Consider the following 20193-nt stretch of genomic DNA (forward strand, 5'->3'; position numbering starts at 1 on the left):
ATCCACCATCTTTCCTTTTCTCAGCTACCTTTTCATTTAGCATCCCTCCCTCCTTCTCCACCATCCCAGGGACCACCATCTCTCCCTTTCTCTTCCCAACTACCCTCCTATGCAGTATCTCTATCCCCCCTCCACACCAATCCTTGTGTCCAACTTTTCTCCCTTTCTGTTCCTTCCCTCCCTCCATCCCATTGTCCTCCATCTGTCTCCCTCTCCTCTGTTTTAAGACCCATTATTTCTTTCATTCCCCCCTCAGTCCCGCATATGCACGTCTCTTTGGACCCCTCCTTCCCTCCCTCCCTGTACTTCTACACCAGGGCCTGCATCTTCTTTCTAGCGCGGTCTCACCTTCAAACAGCCTGCAGAGGATCGCCGGTGCTGTAGCGATCCTAAGCAGGCTGCCATTGACCTCTGCAGCACATTCCCTCTGCCGTGGTCCCACCCTTCTTCTGACGTACTGGATCGTGGCAGAGGGAACATGCTGTAGAGGTCGACGGCATCCTGCTTAGGATCGCTACAGCACCAGTGATCCTCTGAAGGCTGTTTGAAGGTGAGACCGGGATGGAGGGAAGGAAGGATAGAGGGCCAAATCACAGGCCAAATTGAATTACCCTGTGGAACAAATCTGGCCCACGGGCATGAGTTTGACACCCCTGGTGTAGGGGAAGCGCATGCTGATCCTAAAACTACTGCAGAACACCTGAACATGTTCCACAGTAGTGTCTTCTAACCTGCTCAGACTTCGGCTAAATATCACTGGCACCTACTCAAGCCATGGCTCCTCTCCAGAATCACCCTGTGGCCTGTCCCTGACTGCCCCTCTTTATTGGGGATCACTCATGCACTGCCCTGCTTAGTGCTGCTGAATATCAGAGGTTGGGTTGACAACAGAAAATTTAAGTGTGCCAGATAGTGGTCTAGCGAGGGTAACTGAAGCCCGGGATGATGGTGCCCCTTCCCCACCCTCCTCTCTGCCCCCCTCTCCTTCCTAAACCCCCATGCTGCACATGCATCCCCCTTCCCTTCCCCTGTACCTTTTTAATATTCCAAGCGAGAGCGAAAGCATGAACTTGCTGCCCATATTGAATCGGCTGTCCCTCTGACGTCACTTCCTAGACACCGACACCGATGTGGGCAGCAAGTTCATAATGCTGCTCACGCAGGAAAAATGAAAGAGGTACGAGGGAAGGGAAGGGGGGCACACGTGAGAGCAGGGGAGGTAGGGAAGGAGGGGGCTGGAGAGGAAGACGGGCACCTGTACCCTTTATAAAGACCGCGCCTGGGGCAGACCGCCACCCCCCGCAGCCCCCTTACTATACCAGTGGGGCTAGAGCAGGGGTGGGCAATGAGGGCCACAATCTAGTCGGGTTTTCAGGATTTCCCCAATGAATATGCATGAGATCTATTTGCATACAGTGGAGGCAGAGCATGCTAATAGATCTCATGCATATTCATTACTGCACTACAAATCAGGGTACAATTAAACAATCTACCTATCCAAAAAAGTGTTTGACACATATAATATAACTAGGCAGGCTTTCTACTTAAATACACTATATTTATTAAATAACTCAAATCACAGCACCATTTTACATATTACACAAAATGAATGAATCCATCTTGCACTTCCAATTGATAAAATCAGCAGCCTGTTGGACAAAAAACCTGGAGCTTGTACTCAGTTCATTCCAAGACCTTTTCTGGTGACGCTGTAATAGCGAAACATGGTGCTACGTTGGGCTGGCTGGATACAGTCTGAATTGGAATAAGAAGGCATTTTATCATCTTTGTCTAAGAATCAGTAAATGCTTGTTAGAACATTGGAGAAATGCAATAAAGCACACAAGACTATGAGGTGGAACAGGTTAACTTTATTCAGAACAGATCTTGGAATGAACTGAGTACAAGTTCCAGGTTTTCTTCCACCAGGCTGCTGCCCAGGTGGACAAAACAGATTTTATCAATTAGAAGTGCAAGATGGATTCATTCATTTTGTGTAATATGTAAAATGGTGCCGTGATTTGAGTTATTTAATAAATATAGGGCTCCTTTTACGAAGGTGCGCTAAGCATTTTAGCGCACACACCAGGTTAGCGCACACTAGCCAAAAATCTACCGCCTGCTCAAAAGGGGCAATTTAGCACGCGCTATTCCCCGTGTTAAGGCCCTAGCGCAGCTTTGTAAAAGGAGCCCATAGTGTATTTAACCTGAAAGCCTGTCTAGTTATATTATATGCATATTCATTGGGGAAATCTCGAAAACCTGACTGGATTGCGGCCCTCGTTGCCCATCCCTGAGCTAGAGCCTCTCTAGCCCATTTAAATTGCCCTGAATATCGGTTCTAAGATCCTTCCTTATGAAAAAGAAGTACTGCAAAAACTTTCTGACCTCTAGAGCATCAATAAATCTACTACTAGGAAAACAGAACACAGACAATAGATGTGATTCACACACAGGATATAGATAAGTCCTATTGCAAATGCATCAAGTACCCTGGGAGAACCTTTAGTCATGTGCCCTCCCACCATCTATTTATGTATTGAAGAGTGCTCTAGCAATTTACTCCCTCCTTTAACATTTTTTCAGCTTTCTTACCTTCTCCCATCCCATGCAGCACTATCCCTTCCCCTCTGCACTCAGCCCAGACTAGCATCACTATTATAATTAGTTACATGGGCAGAGGACTGTTGCACTTATAAAAAGTCCACCTGACCCACAGGAGGTAGGATTTCAAACATTGAAAAAAAATGAAATAAAAATACCCAAAGACAGCTAGCCTCTTATTCACTGTTCCTCTATAGCAGTAGTCTTCAATGCAAGGCCCACGAGCCAATGGCAGCCCTCAGAGACCTCTTAAGCGGCCTGTAGAGCCTGTACAGGATCTCACTTCCAATGTTCCCTCTGAGCTGTGCGGCTGCAGCACCTTTAACAGGAGGCTGCGCAGCCGGTGGAGTCAGGACCAGCACCTTGTCCTTCTGGTACCATTCTCCCACCATGTTCCACTACTGCTTTCCTGAAGCAGCAGTGGCAAACTGAAACAGACCAGCTGTGGGATCTTCCCATACATAGCTTTGTACCTACTGTCATGTAAGGAAATATTTCTATTTGTACAGGTAATAGATGGAAGTGGGCAAAAAAATGTCATGAAGACATTCTAATGTTGATTTTATGCTATGTATGTTTTATATGGAAACTGTCTAGATATAGACAGTATATAAATTTTAGAAATAAATAAATAAATATCTGCGGCTACTGACTCTGACCTGGAAGAAGAAGTGACGTTGGAAAGGACAGGTTGGCAGTCGGAGGTATGTATGGGAAGATTCTGCAGCTGGTCTGTTTCAGTTTGCCCCTTCTTCAGGAAATCATCTGCAGTGGGGATGCTAGGGGACAGATGCTGGTGGATGTGGGGTATGGGAGAGAGGGAGCAGATACTGGTGGAAATGGGTTAGGGACAGATGCTTGTGGAAGAGGGATGGGGAGAGAAAGGGGGTAGACACTGGTGGAAGTGGGATGGGAGGAGAAAGAGGGGTCAGAAGCTGTGGAAATGGTTGTGGTGGGGGTGAGAGAGATGGGGTAGATTCTGTGCATAGAAATGGGAAACATATTCTAGATAGAACAGGGGAGAGAGAGGGCAGGTGTTGGAGCACAGGGTACAGAGATGAGGGAAATAATAGAACAAGGAAGTGAAAAGGGAGATGTTGGATAGAAAGTGAGGGGGATAGAGAGGGCAGATATATGGAAGGGGATAGATACAAAAAGGAGGGAAATATTGATGGATGGAGAGAGAAGGGAGATGCTGGATGAAAGGGGAGGGGAATAAGCTGTATAGAAGGAGAGAGACAGAAGCTTGGATGGAAAAAGGGAGAGACAGGAAGGAGATGTTGTAAGGGGGAAGTGAAAGGGGAGAGAGGGGGCAGACTTTATGGAAGGGGAAGAGACAAAGGAGAGAGATACTGATGGAAGGGGAGAAACAGTGTGGAAATGCTGGATGGAAAGGGGGGAGTGTGGGCAGATGCTGTGTAGAAGGGGACAGACGCTAGATGGAAGAGGGGAGAGAAATCAACAGATATTGGATGGGGGGGCAGAAAGTAGGAAGATAATGATGGAAGGGGAAATAAAGTGCAGATATAGGGGGAAAACACTGTATAGAAGGGGACAGAGAGGACTGGATTCTATAAACGGTGTCCAGATTGTAGGCAGCAGTAGACATCCTACAGCTGTCTAACCAAACAATTGTGATATACTTTTTTTTAAAAATAAAAAAAAAAAAAAAAAAAAAGCTCCCTAGGCAGACTGCCTACATTGGAGGCACCTCCGGGAGAATAGGGAGGTGCGCAAGCCTGCCTAAGCTCGCCTAAGGCTAGGCATGGGTGTGGTTTGGCCCGGAAGTAGCCTTAGGAAGACCTATGAGGCCTTACGCATCTCTCTAGGCCAGCAGGAGACACGTAGAATGTAGGCCAGCTTACCGCGCTAAGTTTAGTGGCCACAGTTGCGGCTGCCAGTTCCCCTACCCCTTGAATGAACGCGGCAGGAGAGTGCCCAATCCCTTCTGCCAGAAACCCCACCCTACGAATGAAATCAGCAGGAGGATGCCCAATCCCTCCTGCCAGAACCCCCCTCCCTCCGGAATGAAACCGGCAGGAGGGTGCCTAATCCCTCCTGCCAGAACCCCTCACTCCCCCGTAGATTCTGCTGCCCTACCCCCAATCCCCGTAGATTCTGCGACCTCCCACCTTAGGAGCCTTGGCCAATCAGGCCTTAGGTCCCTCCCCAGTGCATCTCACACTGCGCATCCCTCCTGCCACATTCGTTTGGGGTGGGGATGGGTAGGGGGACTGGTGGCCACAGCCCCTAAACATATCATGGCACGAAGATCCCTTTCCGCGATAAGCTTAGCAGCTGCATCTACAACAACCTGATTCTCTAACCTGCGTCTGTAACATGGATGTCATTTAGACAATTAGGTTTACTTTAGGTGGCCTTTGGCCTGATTCTATATAGGACGCCCGTTGGTATCTGAGACCGGGCATCCTATACAGAATCTGTGCCACAATGGGCAGTTAGTGAAAGACTAGGACTAAGGGGACGTACAGTAAAATAGGAGAAGTAAAGAGATGGAAAGCTGCTGGTAGGAGCATAAAAAAGAGGAAACTTGAAATATAGATAGTAAGAGTTAATTGAGTTAGTAATGAGTTAAATTTGGACATAGAGGTAGAAAAATAAATTGAAGAAAGCCAAAAAAGAGAAGGAGGAGTGAAAAATCCTGGCAAGAGACTTAAGATGGAGGAAAGCAGAAACCAGAAAACAAAGGTCGAAAAGTAGTATGGTATCCATGTTTTGAAGATTAATAAATATAAATAGAAAATAGAATTAAGATGATATCTTTTCATTGGACTAATTTTAATACATTTTTGACCAAACTGTCAGAAACTAAAACCTACTCAGGTCAGGACAGCTTACTGTCTTGGACTTGGAGAGAGAAGTGTTGGCCTCTGAGAGCTAATTAAAAAATGTTTAAATCCTTTCAATAAAATATCATTTTATTTTTAATTTGTAATATGCATTGTGCTAATGTAACTGAAAACTTTTGCTCACATCCACTTAGTCCTTGGCTCACAAAAAAACCAGTTTTTGTTCACATGAACTCGGTCCTTAGAGAGAACATTGCTGCACTCTTTGGGCCGCAGGCAGTGCAAGTGAAGTAAACATGCTGCCCTTGGCAGCCCTGGAAGCTTTCCCTCTGCTACTGCTTACTGTCCCCGCATAGGTGGGAAGCTGTAGCAGAGGTAAAGGCTCTGGGACCTCCGATGGCCCTGAAAACAGAGTTAAGAACACAAACAGAAGGAAGTGCAACCAGAGACTGGGAAAAGATGATTAGAAAAATAAAATCACCAGACAACAAATGTAAGAAAAATGATTTTATTTTCAGTTTAGTGATTGAAATATGTCAGTTCTTAAAAATTTACATCTGCAGTCTATATTTTACACTGTTCAGGAAAGAAATGCTTTTGTTTTTCTTTCTCTGGTGCATGCAAAGTCTGGCACTTTAGGGCTTTGTTTGTGTAGAGTATACTGTATTAGGAGTTTTAGGCCCTCTTTTACTAAGGTGCGCTAAGGGGCTCATAATAATAAAAAAAAAAAAACAACATTTAAAAAGTGACCTAAATGGGTACTTGGACGATCAAAAAGCCTTATAACAGACTGAAAAGAGCCCAAAGGCTCAAAAAAGAAATTTGATTGAAAATTATAAATTGTTAAACAAAATGAAGGGCAAAAAAGTTAAAAAGAAAAATATGTCTAAACTGAAGGAAAAAATAAATGGGAAGGTACAAAAAATCTATAAAGTTTGACATGCTGAAAGAAATTAAGAAACAACTCAGCTCCGTGGAAAACTGAGAACTGATGGTCCCGCGAGCCGACTCCAAGAAAGAAGGCACCAGAACACGTGCGACACAGGCGGTCCCAAGGATCCAAAGTGACAGCACTTTGGCTATGTGCTAATGTTGCCATTAATGTGTGGCCATTAATAGAAATTAGCACATGAGCAATTACCCACCACCCATTGTGTAGGCGGCAAGGGCTCAGGCGCTAATCCTACTCTAATCAGTTAGCGCAACATAATATAGATGCAGTAACAGGTCATACTCAGAACCTAATGCCAGAGTTAGAGGGCACAGAATAGAGGGCATTAACACAGGGGAAAAAAATATTTGCATCTAAGATGGCTGAAAGTAGCATTTAAATGTATTTAATCTTATGCAAATGAGGTCCTTACCTATTCCCTCTCAATTCTCAAAAATGGTGCATAAACCGAACCCTGCCAGTCTTTTGAAAATCTAATGCCAGCTCAGAGCTGGCATTAGGGTGTCTGAAAAGAGATTTCTCCTGAGATTTTGAGCATCTATGGGGGACCCAACTCTAAGGGGTAGGGGGGGATTGACTCAGGATCGCAAGAGCACACATCCATAATGAAGGCATGATGCATATCTTTATGTTCTGTTTGCTCTCATTCCTGCTGTCCTCCACTCCTCAGAATGAGCTCCCTGTTCCCGAGTTTGACTGGGCATATGCACAGTTATGCTTACCGCACAGCCCTTGTACACATGCATCAGGCATGTTCCTGCCCTTCAACTTTCCAATACTCATCGCTAAAAATGTGAGTATAATTTGTATACCATTAGCATTGGGACCATAAGAATTGCCACACTGGGAAAGACCAAAGGTCCATCAAGCCCAGTATCTATTTCCAATAGTGGCCAACCCAGGTCCCAAGTACCTAGCTAGATCCCAAGTAGTAAAACAGATTTTATGTTGCTTATCTTAGGAATAAGCAGTGGATTTCCCCAAGCCATCTCAATAATGGCCTATGGACTTCTCTTTTAGGAAATTATCCAAACCTTTTTGAAACCCTGCTAAGCTAACTGATTTCACCACATTCTCCGGCAATGAATTCCAGAGTTTAATTACACGTTGTGTGAAAAAATATTTTCTCTGGAAGTTATTTTGCTGTAATGTTCTCATGGTGTTTTCCAGAGCTGGTACGCACAGCGCCAGAGGTGTGAGCATCGGTCCATAACTGATTAGTGCAGAAGTGCCCACTCTCTGTGCCTCCAGACACACCCCTTCTTCAATAAAAATAAAAATATTTTTTAGTGCACCGGTAGTGTGCGCAGATTAGGAATTTACTGCAGGACTTCTTAAGTTTAGAAAAGCTGTAAAAACTTACCTTTTTGCCCAGTCACTCTCTCAATCCTTCACCAGCATCAGTAAGTAATCCTATATACTAGGTATAATCAAGAAGGGTATTACAACCAGAACGAAAGAAGTTATCCTGCCGCTGTATCAGGCGATGGTGCGTCCGCATCTTGAGTACTGCATCCAATACTGTTCGCTGTACCTTAAGTAGGATATGGCGTTACTCGAGAGAGTTAAGAGGAGAGCGACACGTCTGAGTTAAAGGGATGGAAAACCTTTCATACACTGAGAGATTGGAGAAACTGGGTCTCTTTTCCCTGGAGAATAGGAGACTTAGAGGGGATTTGATAGAGACTTACAAGATCATGAAGGGCATAGAGAGAGTCGAGAAGGACAGATTCTTCAAACTTTCAAATAATAAAAGAACAAGAGGGCATTCAGAAAAGTTGAAAGGGGACAGATTCAAAACGAATGCTAGGAAGTTCTTCTTTACCCAACGTGTAGTGGACACCTGGAATGTGCTTCCAGAGGATGTAATAGGAGAGTACAGTACTAGGGTTTAAGAAAGGATTGGATAATTTCCTGCTGGAAAAGGGGATAGATGGATATAGATAAAGGATTACTGCACAGGTCCTGGACCTATTGAGCCGCTGCGTGAGCGGGCTCAATGGATCCAAGGTCTGACTCAGCGGAGGCATTGCTTATGTTCTTATGTTCACAGCGGTTCACAAAAAAAGAAGTATTTAACATTAGGTGCTTGGAAAAATATCCCTAACTGTCCAATAGACTCACAATTTAACCAAAGCACTTGTATGAACAATGGCTTACATACCAAGAATACAAAAAAGAAGACCAAAGGTAAAACAAAGAACAAAACTGAATTTTAAAAAACAAACAAAACTATAACCCGTTCTGAGCTCTTTGGGGAGGACGGGATATAAATCTAAATAAATGATAAAAGGATCCCGAAAGGAGCTATTCTGCCCCCATGATTGTTGTTTAGACATGTCTATGTTATATGTGAAAATCGTAGGGAAACAAGATTTTATGTATGTGATATGGAAACCGCATAGTTGTATGCGGTATATGATTTTTTTAAAATAAATAAATAAAATGATATGCAGTGAATCCCGACAACAGTTCTGTGATATTTATGTGCACTGTACGTTTACCACAGAGTAGAAAATATCTTAACAAACTGCCTAAATTCACACACACAAAAAAAATTACATCTCTGTCGTCCTATAAATTCAGCCCAACACACACAAGCCTATGTGAGACAAGAATACAATGCAACCACACTCTCAAAACGCATTGCAGCACACCACACACATATACCATGTAAGAACTACGGAGAAATTCACAAATAGTCTCTCAGATCATTGAATAGAAACAAAATAGGAACAGGCTTAATGTTGTAAAAATGATCACGAGGTAGGAAAAAGCCTCATATCCCCTCCTCCAACCCAACAATATGTTAGAATTGTAGATAAATAGGAGGTTTTATAGGAGTGAATGTAATCACTGGCATAAAAAAACCTCCTCTTATAATATTTCACTAAACAAAAGTTTTTTTTATGCCAGTGCTTACATTCACCCCTATAAAACCTCCTATTTATCTACAATTCTAACATATTGTTGGGTTGGAGGAGGGGATATGAGGCTTTTTCCTACCTCGTGATCATTTTTACAACATTAAGCCTGTTCTTCGGTTGCCTGTTGATCCCTATTTTGTTTCTATTCAATGATCTGAGAGACTATTTGTGAATTTCTCCGTAGTTCTTACATGGTATATGTACGTGGTGTGCTGCAATGCGTTTTGAGAGTGTGGTTGCAACGTCCTATAAATTCAAACAGGAAAGCCATTCAATAAATTGTTTTTGATGTCTAATAATGCGTTTTATTTATCATTATGTTCTGTCCTTAGAACCACAAGGAATTCAAATTATCTTTGAAGTTATTTTAGCTATGTTCCACTGGAGAACTTAAGAGCTCAGCAAACCACTCTGAACTGGTACACTGTGTCTGAACAATATTGTCTCAATCAATCACCATCAAATGGGACTTTAAAAATAAATGGGATGTCTATAGGGGATCCCTAAGAGAGTCAATCTGAATAAATAGTCACTAGATATAGACTTAAGAGGAAGGGACAGTAGGGTGGGCAGACTTGATGGGCTAAAGCCCTTTTCTGCCGTCATCTTCTATGTTTATAAACCGCTAGATTGCAGCTAACCAAGCCATGCTTCAGACTTCCTCATATTCTTTTTTATCTAATGATACAAATTGTGTGTATATATTTTCGATATCTATCTGTCTGTAATTAAAAAAATACAGCTACAAAAGAACTACTTAAAAAATTTCCTTTCCGGACTAGCACTTACCTGATTTGATTTTAGAACCACAATTCAAGTTGCTAGGACTCGAGCACGAGCCAATGGCACCTATTATCAACAAGCCGTACACCTGATAGTGGCACGTAGGACTCCTTTTACGAAGCCGCGTTAAGTGGCTTTATCGCACGCAACTTTTTAGTGCACGCTAACCCCCGCGCTAGCCGAAAAACTACCGCCTGCTCAAGAGGAGGCGGTAGCAGCTAGCGCGGCCAGCAAATTAGCGCGCGCTATTACGCGCATTAAACCGCTAACGTGGCTTCGTAAAAGGAGCCCTTAAACGTTAAAAACATTCAAACTCACTGAAATTATGACTGTACAATATATACTAGAACAGGGGTGTCGACTTCAGCCCTCGCGAGGTCAAGTTTTCAGGATTTCCCAAATGAATATGCATGATATCAATATGCATACGATGGAAGCAGTGCAGGCAACTAGATCTCATGCAAATTCGCTGGGGAAATCCTGTAAACCTGACTGGATTGCGGCCCTCGAGGGTCGGAGTTGGGCACCCTTGTACTAGAATATAAACCAAGATTTTGGGGCCAAAAATAGGGCCCAAAAATGGGGATCTCGTTTATATTTGAGTCTTCACCTCTTTGCTGCTGCTGGAAGTCTCGTCGGTCATTTTTACTGCGGAGAAAGAATGGGCAGGAACGAGTGGGAGTTGCTCTTGCCCCAACGTGCCGCTAGACCGCCAGGATATCAGGGTAGGCCTGGGGGAGGGGGTTATTCTTGCTTGGGAGGGAGGGAGGTAACACTAGCAGCCAGCCAGTGGGGGTAGGGGTGTGGGCGCGAGTACGTGCTGAATTCTGCTGGTTCGGGGGTGTTGGAGGCAGTGGAGGGGAATGATTACTGGGAGGGTGGGTGGTAGGAAAGGGCACCACAGGAATGTCAAGGGTAGGAATGGTAGGTTATAAACCCTCCGGTTTATATTCGAGTTACTGTTTTTCCCCTTCCCGTGAAACTATCACTGAAATGATTTCATGTTTTCCTTATATATACTGATATTTGTCAACATTTGCTTATTTCTGATCTGAAGAAGGGCTTCCTCTGAAAGCTCATCATAAAATGCATTGTGTTAGTCCAATAAAAAAGGTATTACCTTATTTCCTTTATTTTTTGTTTGTTTTATTTCTATATATTATCTTGAAAAGTGGACTAACATGGCGACTACCCCATTTCACTCATTTTTCCCCTGAAAAGGAAGACAAAAATGGTATCTTGGTTTATGCTCAAATCAAGTTTCAAGTTTATTAAGAAATTTTTTATACTGCTCAATCAAACTTCTAAGCAGTGTACACATAAGTGCTAATGAGGAACCAATAACACAAGCTTATATAGGTAAAGCTTGGGATAAGTCACAAGACAAATATTATGTAAAATATAAACAAACGGGCACAAGAGGAAAAAAGGAGGAACTACAATAATCAAGTAAAGTTAACATAAAAGGTAGGTATGATAGGAAGGGGATTTTAAAAAAAAAAAAGATAATTAAAATTAAAAAATTATTCTTTTTTTTAGGCACTTAGGTGTCAAAAGCATATTGAAATAGAAAAGTTTGTAGGTTGTTTTTAAAATGAGGAAGAAAAACTTCTGTACGAAGATGGTTAGGGGTCTATATATTCGAGTATATATAGTAAGAGGCTCACAATAATAAAAAAATGTCTAAAAAGTGGCCTAAATGGGTACTTGGACAATCAAAAAGCCTGATTGTCCAAGTACCCATAATCAAAGCTGGTTTTAGACGTATCTAAAAACAGCTTAGGTCTTTCCAAGTTTTGTTGCTCGTCTCTGCACCCTCTCCTGCTGGAGAGGGTGCAGAGACGAGCAACAAAACTGGTGAAGGGTATGGAGAAACTGGAATACGAGGACAGACTTATAACACTAGGATTGTTCTCCCTTGAGAAAAGGAGACTGCGTGGGGATATGATCGAGACCTTCAAAATACTGAAAGGAATCGACAAAATAGAGCAGAGAAGATTATTTACATTGTCCAATTTGACACGGACTAGAGGACATGTAATGAAGCTAAGGGGGGACAGGTTCAGGACTAATGTCAGGAAGTTCTGCTTCACTCAGAGAGTGGTTGACACCTGGAATGCCCTCCCAGAGGAGATTATGACGGAATCGACCGTCCTAGGCTTCAAGAGCAAACTAGATGCATATCTCCTTAAGAGAGGCATATAAGGATTACATTACATTACATTACATTACATTACTGATTTTTATTCCGCTTGTGCCTTGCGGTTCAAAGCGGATTACATAAGAAGAGAGCTGGACATTTCCAGGAGGGTACATGACATTGGAGAATACAGATTGAGAGTGTAGACTAATGACAGAGAGAGTGTGTAGACATAATAACAATGGAAGATAAATCAGGTTACATTACTATACATATCAAATATTCTGTTTCCATACGTTGGTAGGCAATCGGTTTCGGTAGGGTGAATTAGTTTCCTGGTGTTTTTATTTTTTTATTATTTTTATTTATTTATTTATTTATTTATTTTTTTTTTATATATGTATTTTTTGTCGGTTGATGGTATGGTGCCAGGGAGTGATCAAACCTGGTTGGTGGAAGAGGGGAGGAGATTAGGTAGATTGTAAATACTTTTTGAAGAGCAGCGTTTTGATTTCTTTACGGAATGCTTTGAAGTCAGATGTTGAGGTTAACAATCTAGTGATGGAGGGTTCGAGTTTTGCTGCATGCGTTGCTATGAGGTTATCATAGAGCTTTTTACGATGAGTGCCATTGAGTGGTGGGTATGAGAATGGTGTCAGTGTTCTTCTTATTCTGGGTGGAAGGTTACGTTTTAGGCGATCGTTTAGATAGGCAGGTGCAGTACCGTTGAAAACTTTGAAGATTAGACAGTACAGTTTGAATTGAATTCTGGCTTTAATTGGTAGCCAATGAGAGTCTAGGTAGGCGTTGGTGATGTGGTCATATTTTCCGAGGGAGTAGATTAGTCTGAGAGCTGTGTTCTGAACGGTCTGTAGTTTTTTGATCATGTTTGTAGGGCATGGTAGATATAGGATATTGCAGTAGTCCACAAGACCTAGTACCAGGGATTGTACAATGATCCTGTAGTGTTCTTTGTCAAAGTATTTCCTTATTTTTCTTAGGTTGCGCATTGTGAAGAATGCCTTTTGGGTAGTTTTGTTGATTTGAGTCTGCATAGTGCAGCATCTGTCTATCAGCACTCCCAGTATTTTGAGGGAGGATTGGATTGGGTATTTGATTGCTTTAACTTCCAGGTCTGTTATGGATGGGTTTTTGTCCGTTTCGAGCATTAAGAATTTGGTTTTGTCCGAGTTTAGTTTTAATTTGTGGTTTGTCATCCATTTTTTTACTTCGTTCAGTATTGTTTCCAGGTGTCCTGTTGAGGTGTGGTCTTGGGTTTCGAAGGGGAGGAGAATAGTTATGTCGTCTGCGTAGCTGAATGATGTTACATTTAGGTTGTCAAGAGTGGTACCAAGGGAGGAGATGTAGAGATTGAATAGAATGGGTGAAAGTGGAGATCCCTGCGGGACTCCGCATGGATTTGACCATGGGTTAGATTTCATATCGTTTATCTTAACTCTGTACGTTCTTGTTTTAAGGAATCCTTGGAACCAGTTGTAAACCACCCCTGAGATTCCTATTGCATCAAGTATCTGGAGAAGTATGGTATGATCAACTAGATCGAAGGCGGCGGAAAGATCTAGTTGGATAATTAGGATCCTGTGTCCTTTACTGAGGTGTTGTCGGGCTATGTCCAGTAGTGTTGCTAGTAGTGTTTCCGTGCTGTGGTAAGATCTAAATCCTGATTGGGATGGGTGAAGTATATTGTGGTCAGCTAGGTAGTTGGTGAGGTATTGAGCCACAAGTCCTTCAATCAGCTTGACATATAATGGGATCGAAGCGATAGGTCTATAGTTGGTAGGTGTGTCTACTGGACCTTTTTGGTCTTTCAGTAAGGGTGTGATTATGATCTCTCCAAGATCTTTTGGAAATTGGCCTTCTATGAGAGTGCTTTGTATCCACTGCGTGAGGCTGGTTTTGAATTTGTGGGAGGCATTTGTGAGTAGATACGATGGGCAGTAGTTCAAGTCGCATGAGGTGTGGCTGTATTTTTTATATAGTCGGTTCAAATCAGGCCATTGTAGAGTTGGGAAGGTGGTCCATGTTCTGTCTGCAGTTACGGCTTCTTCCATTGTGGGGGTTGTTATTAACTCGTCGAGTGTGGTAGTTAAGTTGTTGAAGGTTGTTCTGATTTTGATGATCTTGAGTTTGAAATGGTCTGCTAATTGGTGAGCTGTTGGTGTTTTATTGCCTTGAGTGGCAAGGAATGGGTTTGTGTCCGTAAGTTTTTTTACTAAGTTGAAGAGTGTTTTTGTGTCGGGGTTGTTTGTGCCAATTAGTTTAGTGTAGTTTAGTGTAGGATATGGTGGACTATAAATTAAACCAGGTGTACACCTGGCAGGGCCTCCGCATGTGCGGATCGCCGGACTTGATGGACCGAAGGTCTGATCCGGAGAAGGCAGTTCTTATGTTCTTATGTTCCCCTGCCTCTAAACGCATAGAGCGAAAAGGGGCGTTTTTAGAGGAGGAGAAAGGGCGGGAGATGGGCCGACCTAGACATAGGTGTACAGCAGGTATAAACAAAACTTTAGGCAGGTTGCCTAGTTGGCACTTATACGTTTTGACTTAGACCAGTCAGCTCAACGACCCGGCAACGTACCCACCTCCCACCGCAACCATCGCGGCAGGAGAGATGCCCAATCTCTCCTGCCGCGATTTGTGGCAGTTCAGGTAGAGGGGTGATTGCCATCGCGGCAGGAGAGATAGCCAATCTCTCCTACCGAGATTCATCACCCTCCTCCCCAACAAAATCGGGCAGGAGGGAGCTCAACACCTCCTGCCCCAGCGAACCCCCCCCACCCGCCAATGATCCGAGCAGGAAGGAGCCCAAGCTTTCCCCTCCCCCCCCCCCGACTCGATCCAGGCAGGAGGGAGCCCAAGTTCATTGCTTGTTTGGACCTTGGACCTTGGGATTGCACCAGTGCTTAAAACCCCCTCAAAAATATATTTTTTCATTCTTTAATTGTCTGATCCTTAGATCTTCAGTTTTATAAATCTGGCACTTAACACTTGTAGGCTGCAAAATTGGTATTTACATAGATAAATCTAACCAATTACAGTATAATGAAAAAAAAAAATGGAGAGATACAATATTTCTTTAGTTTCTTTCTGAAACTGCCATTTCCAACAACAAAATATTTATATACCCTCTATACCTGGAGCTCAGGATCAGTTTACAATAAAATGTTCAAATGTCATACAATAATTAGCTCATACAAATCAGAAATGAATTAAAAAATTGAACTTAAAAAAGAAATTAATTAAGAGAACATAAAACATTATCAATTGTTTAAATATTTTTCAAACAGCCAGGCCTGTGGGGTTTTTTTTTTCTAAATTTTTAAGTAATCAGTTTCACACCAAATATATAATGGTAATGAATTCCATATTGATGGAATTGTATAACTAAAATGTGCTTTTTTTTTTTTTTAAGGAAAACATTCTTAACAGATGAAGGTGAAGACAGCACAAACGTATTCATATGAATCTGTTGAGTGGAAATTGAACAAGGTTAGACTTTCAATAGTTTTGACAAATAAAAAAGAGATTGTCTATTTAAAAATTTAAAAGCCGAACATAAAACCTTAAAATCAGCTCTTGCCAATGAAACCAATAAAGTTCAAGCAATAAAGGAGAAAACCTGTCATATTTAGTTTTGTCAAAGATTATCTTAACAGTTATGTTTTGTACCAGTAACTATAAACAAGATAGTAACGACTATGATATACCCCAAAAGAAAAAAATTACAATAGTCAAGCCTAGACTGAATAAAAGCTAACACAATACTAGCTTTAGGAGATTGTTCGTAGAAAGAAACAGGGGCCCTCATGCAGCAGCCGTTCTCACTAGTTGTACATGGCTGCCCCGCAGCTTCTCCTCAGATGTGATCCGCTGGAACAGGAAATTGTATCAGAGGAAAAGCTTTGGGGCAGCTGCATGCAACTAGTGAGAACGGCTGCTGTGTGAAAGCCTCTCTGAGAGAGAAACCTTAGGTTTGGAAAGCATCAGCAAAGGTGAGGGGTAGGGAGGAAGATGACCTGACAAGGGGAAGAAGTTGAGTGGCACTTTAGATTTATCGTATGGAGAAAGAGGAGGACAAACACTGAATGGAAGTGTGTGTGGGGGGGGGGAGGGGGTGACAGAGGGGAGCAGACACTGAATGGGAGAGATAAAGAGGGGAGCAGACACTGAATTGAAGTGGGTAAGGAGATAGGGGCAGACGCTGGATGGAAGTTGGAGGGGAGTGAGAGAGGGAGACAGATGCTGGATGGAAGTGGGAGGGATAGAGAGGGGAGAAGAGAGAGAGAGGGTAACAGACGCTGGAAGGATTTGGGGAGAAGAGATTGAGGAGGGCAGATGCTGGATAGAAGTGGGGAGGAGAGAAAAAAAAGGGCACATGCTGGATTGGGGGAAGAGGATAGAGTAAGATACTGGAAGGAATGAGGGAAAGAGGTGGCAAGCTGAAGGTAGACACAATGAAATGAGAGAAATTGAGGACTGAATAGTAAGAAAGATTTGAATCTACACAGAGGCAAAAAAATAAAATGAGAGGGAAGACCAGGGAAGAAAAGGAAGGGGAAGGGATAGGATAGAAAGATACCAGAGAATGGGGAAAGAGGAGGAGACAGATGCCAGATCTGAGGGGATGAAAGGAGGAGGGAGAGAGAGAGAGATGCTAAAATCCGCAGAGGAGGAGGGAGGGAGAGATGGAAGGGAAGAAGACAGATGCCACACCATGGGGAGAGCAGAGGGAAGAAGATGGATGCCAGACCAGTGTTTGTGTGTGTGTGTGTGGGGGGGGGGGATGGAAGGGCGAGGCAGACAATTTCTGGAAGAAGCATAGAAAGAGAGCAGATGCCATATAGAAGAGACAGAGTGAGGGCAGACAGTATATGGAAGGGAATGACATGAGGGGATATGATCGAAACATTCAAGATATTGAAGGGAATAGATTTAGTAGATAAAGACAGGCTGTTCACCCTCTCCAATGTAGAGAGAACAAGAGGGCACTCTATAAAGTTAAAAGGGGATTGATTCCATACAAACATAAGGAAATTCTTCTTCACCCAGAGAGTGGTAGAAAACTGGAATGTTCTTCTAGAGGTTGTTATAGGGGAACCACCCTTCAGGGATTCAAGACAAAGCTAGACAAGTTCCTGCTGAATCAGAACGTATGCAGGTAAGGCTAGACTCAGGGCACTGGCCTTTGACCTAAAGGCCACCAACTTGCTACCCATGTTGGCTTCAGCCCTCTCTCTGACATCACTTCCGGGACCCGCGCCTAAGCCGTGACATTGCTTCTGGAACCCGCGCCCAAGTCGTGACATCGGAAAGCGCGCCAAAGCTGATGCGGGCAGTAAGTTGGTGGTTGCTCGCACTGAAGTTAAAAAGGTATGGGGAAGAGGGGCGGGGGAGGAACACCACCATCTCTGGCGCCGCTGAACCTCGCTATGCCACTGCTAGAGACAGTTGGCCCTTTTGTCAGCTGGGAGCAGAGGTAAGCTGTAAGAATCTTTAAATCTACAAGTTCGGAGTTACATACAAATCTGACTTAAAAACAGCTTGAAAAACATAACTCATTCTTAACCTGGGGACTGCCTGTGTACATGCGAAAGGCAATTCTATAACTGGGTGCCTGGATTTATGAATCTCTTGCTTGCATAAATGTGCAGAATACCGGCATATTCATGGATAAGTGTATAGTGTGCATAAGCGGCACCTGTCTTAAAAGTGAGAGAATTGTACTCTGCAGATGGGAGGGACTAGGGCAGAGAGTTTCCCACTCTTTCTGTGGCTGTAATCCCATAATTATGGCCAAATAAAATTGTTCCCCCCCCAAAGGGCAGAATAATGCTGCACCTATGGAGAGCTCAGCTAGATTGTGATCCCAAATGCAGGTTTTGTAACCCCATTTGGGGGTCACAACTCTTGGGAAGCTCATGCCTAGGGCTCCATAGGCAGGGATTCTTATAGCTAAATGTTTGTTATCAAGATTATGTTATGCATATTTTGTATTCTTAGTTTTTTGTATTTATAATAGATTTATAATCATAGGAACGCAACTCCAGAGCCCTCCACCCATATGTCTTGTTTCCTGATGACGCTTCCCGCGAAACACCGTCTGGTGTAGAGCAAGACTGGGCTTGAAGTGAAGACAACAATTTAAAAGAGACTATCAGTTTTCATCGAAGGACTTTTATTGGTGGTTAACACTAAAAGAAGTACTTTTGTTGAAGAACTTTTACTGGTGTATATACTTTTTTAGATTGCACTAAGGCACTTTTTATAACGGGTGGTAAGTTTTGGGTCTGTGCCATATGTTTCACTGTGATTTGGAATTACTATGTAATGTGTATTCACTTAGATTCTATTATATTTATTAAGCAATTTGCAGATAGCTTGCTTCATTTTTTATTGTGTTTATTAACATATTGAAGCAAGTATTTATATTAGGTTCCCATGTATTTATTTGTTTTTTGTTATTTAAACACCACAGTTGTTTAAATATTCAATCGAAAGACAAGTGAAGCAACAAACCAAAGTATAAGAAATTGGAGACAGATGTTCCCAATGCAGGCTTTATTTGGTCTATATAACAAAGGTGATATTTAAATATAACATAACATAACAATATTTATTTAAAAATGTATATACTGCCTGTACTCTAAGGGTTCCTTTTATGAAGGCGCATTAGCGGTTTAACGCATGTAATATCACATGCTAAACCGCTAGATGCGCTAGCCACTACTGCCTCCTCTTGAGCAGGGGGTAGTTTTTCAACCAGCGTGGGGGTTAGCGTGTGATAAAAGGTCACGTGCATTAAACCCGCTAGCGCGGCTTCATAAAAGGAGCCCTAAGCGGTTTCCATTAAAATAAACATTCATAATTGCGTCTCAAGACCTAACATCAGTTCACTCTCAACATACAGTATATTCATGACATATATAGTTATCAAACTGCCCACTTATAGACTTCAAAAACCATTACAAAAGGTACTGATTTCATAAGATCTACATATATCCTATACTGTAATTACCTCTACATATAGGCACCGACAAACAACTTAGGGCTCCTTTTACTAAGGTGTGCTAGTGTTTTTAGCGCGCACTGAAGATTACTGTGCGCTAACTCCCATGCTACATGGAAAATACTAACTCCAGCTCTATGGAGGCATTAGCGTGTAGCGCAGCTTGGTAAAAGGAGTCCTTGGTTTTTAACAGTTTTTTAAAAATTAGAACATTCAGATCATAATCTGCTCGTATACTGCAGCTACCTCTCAGTTCTGAGCGGTTTTTACAATCTATCTGTCTAAGAATCGTTTGTAAACACATCCTTTAATACAGTGTTTCTCAACACGTGGTACGCATACCCTTGGGGGTACGTGGGTCACTTGTTGGGGGTACTTGGCATGGCCGCCGTGGAAAATATTCCCTGCCCGCCCATCCCCTGCCCGCATTCCCTGCCTGCCCATTCCCTGCCTGCCATGGAGAATATTCCCTACCATCCACAGTGCTGCTGCTGGGGAACTCTCCATGCTGCCCGCCCCACCCGCTTATGTTTCTGCCCGGGATCCCTGCCTGCCCCCTCTCCTCCCTCCTGAAGCTGACCCATAGGGCTTCCCTCCAATGTCAGAGCTGACATCAGAGGAAAGCCTTCCGGGTCAGTGGGGAGGAGGTTCCCAATTACCTCCTTGCCATACTCATTCCTTCTGCCTTCAGCGGCTTGCAGGGGGGCCACGCAGACGGCAGCAGTTCACATGCTGCACATAGCTGACATGAAAGCCTTCTTTCCAACATCAGAGCTGACGTCAGAGAGAAGGCTTGTGAGTCAGCCACGTGCAGCATGTGAATCGCTGCCTGCATGTCCTTCCAACAAGCCGCTGAAGGCAGATGGAATGAGTGTGGCTCGAGCAAGTAAGGGGACATGATCTTTCTGGGACAAAGGGAGAAAGGAAGGGGGAAGGAGCTTGTTGGTTAT

The 20193-nt window shown here is 43.1% G+C and overlaps 1 long non-coding RNA gene across 1 annotated transcript; it reads left to right on the plus strand.

Annotated features, from left to right (window-relative positions):
- The first annotated feature begins 15645 nt into the window (after nt 1–15645).
- On the plus strand, nt 15646–18603 carry LOC117357702. Its single transcript, XR_004538850.1, has 2 exons — nt 15646–15726; nt 18271–18603. It is a non-coding gene; the product is annotated as an uncharacterized LOC117357702 (long non-coding RNA).
- The last annotated feature ends 1590 nt before the right edge of the window (nt 18604–20193 follow it).

Source organism: Geotrypetes seraphini, chromosome 3 (assembly GCF_902459505.1).
Source record: "Geotrypetes seraphini chromosome 3, aGeoSer1.1, whole genome shotgun sequence".
Classification (NCBI taxonomy): domain Eukaryota; kingdom Metazoa; phylum Chordata; class Amphibia; order Gymnophiona; family Dermophiidae; genus Geotrypetes; species Geotrypetes seraphini.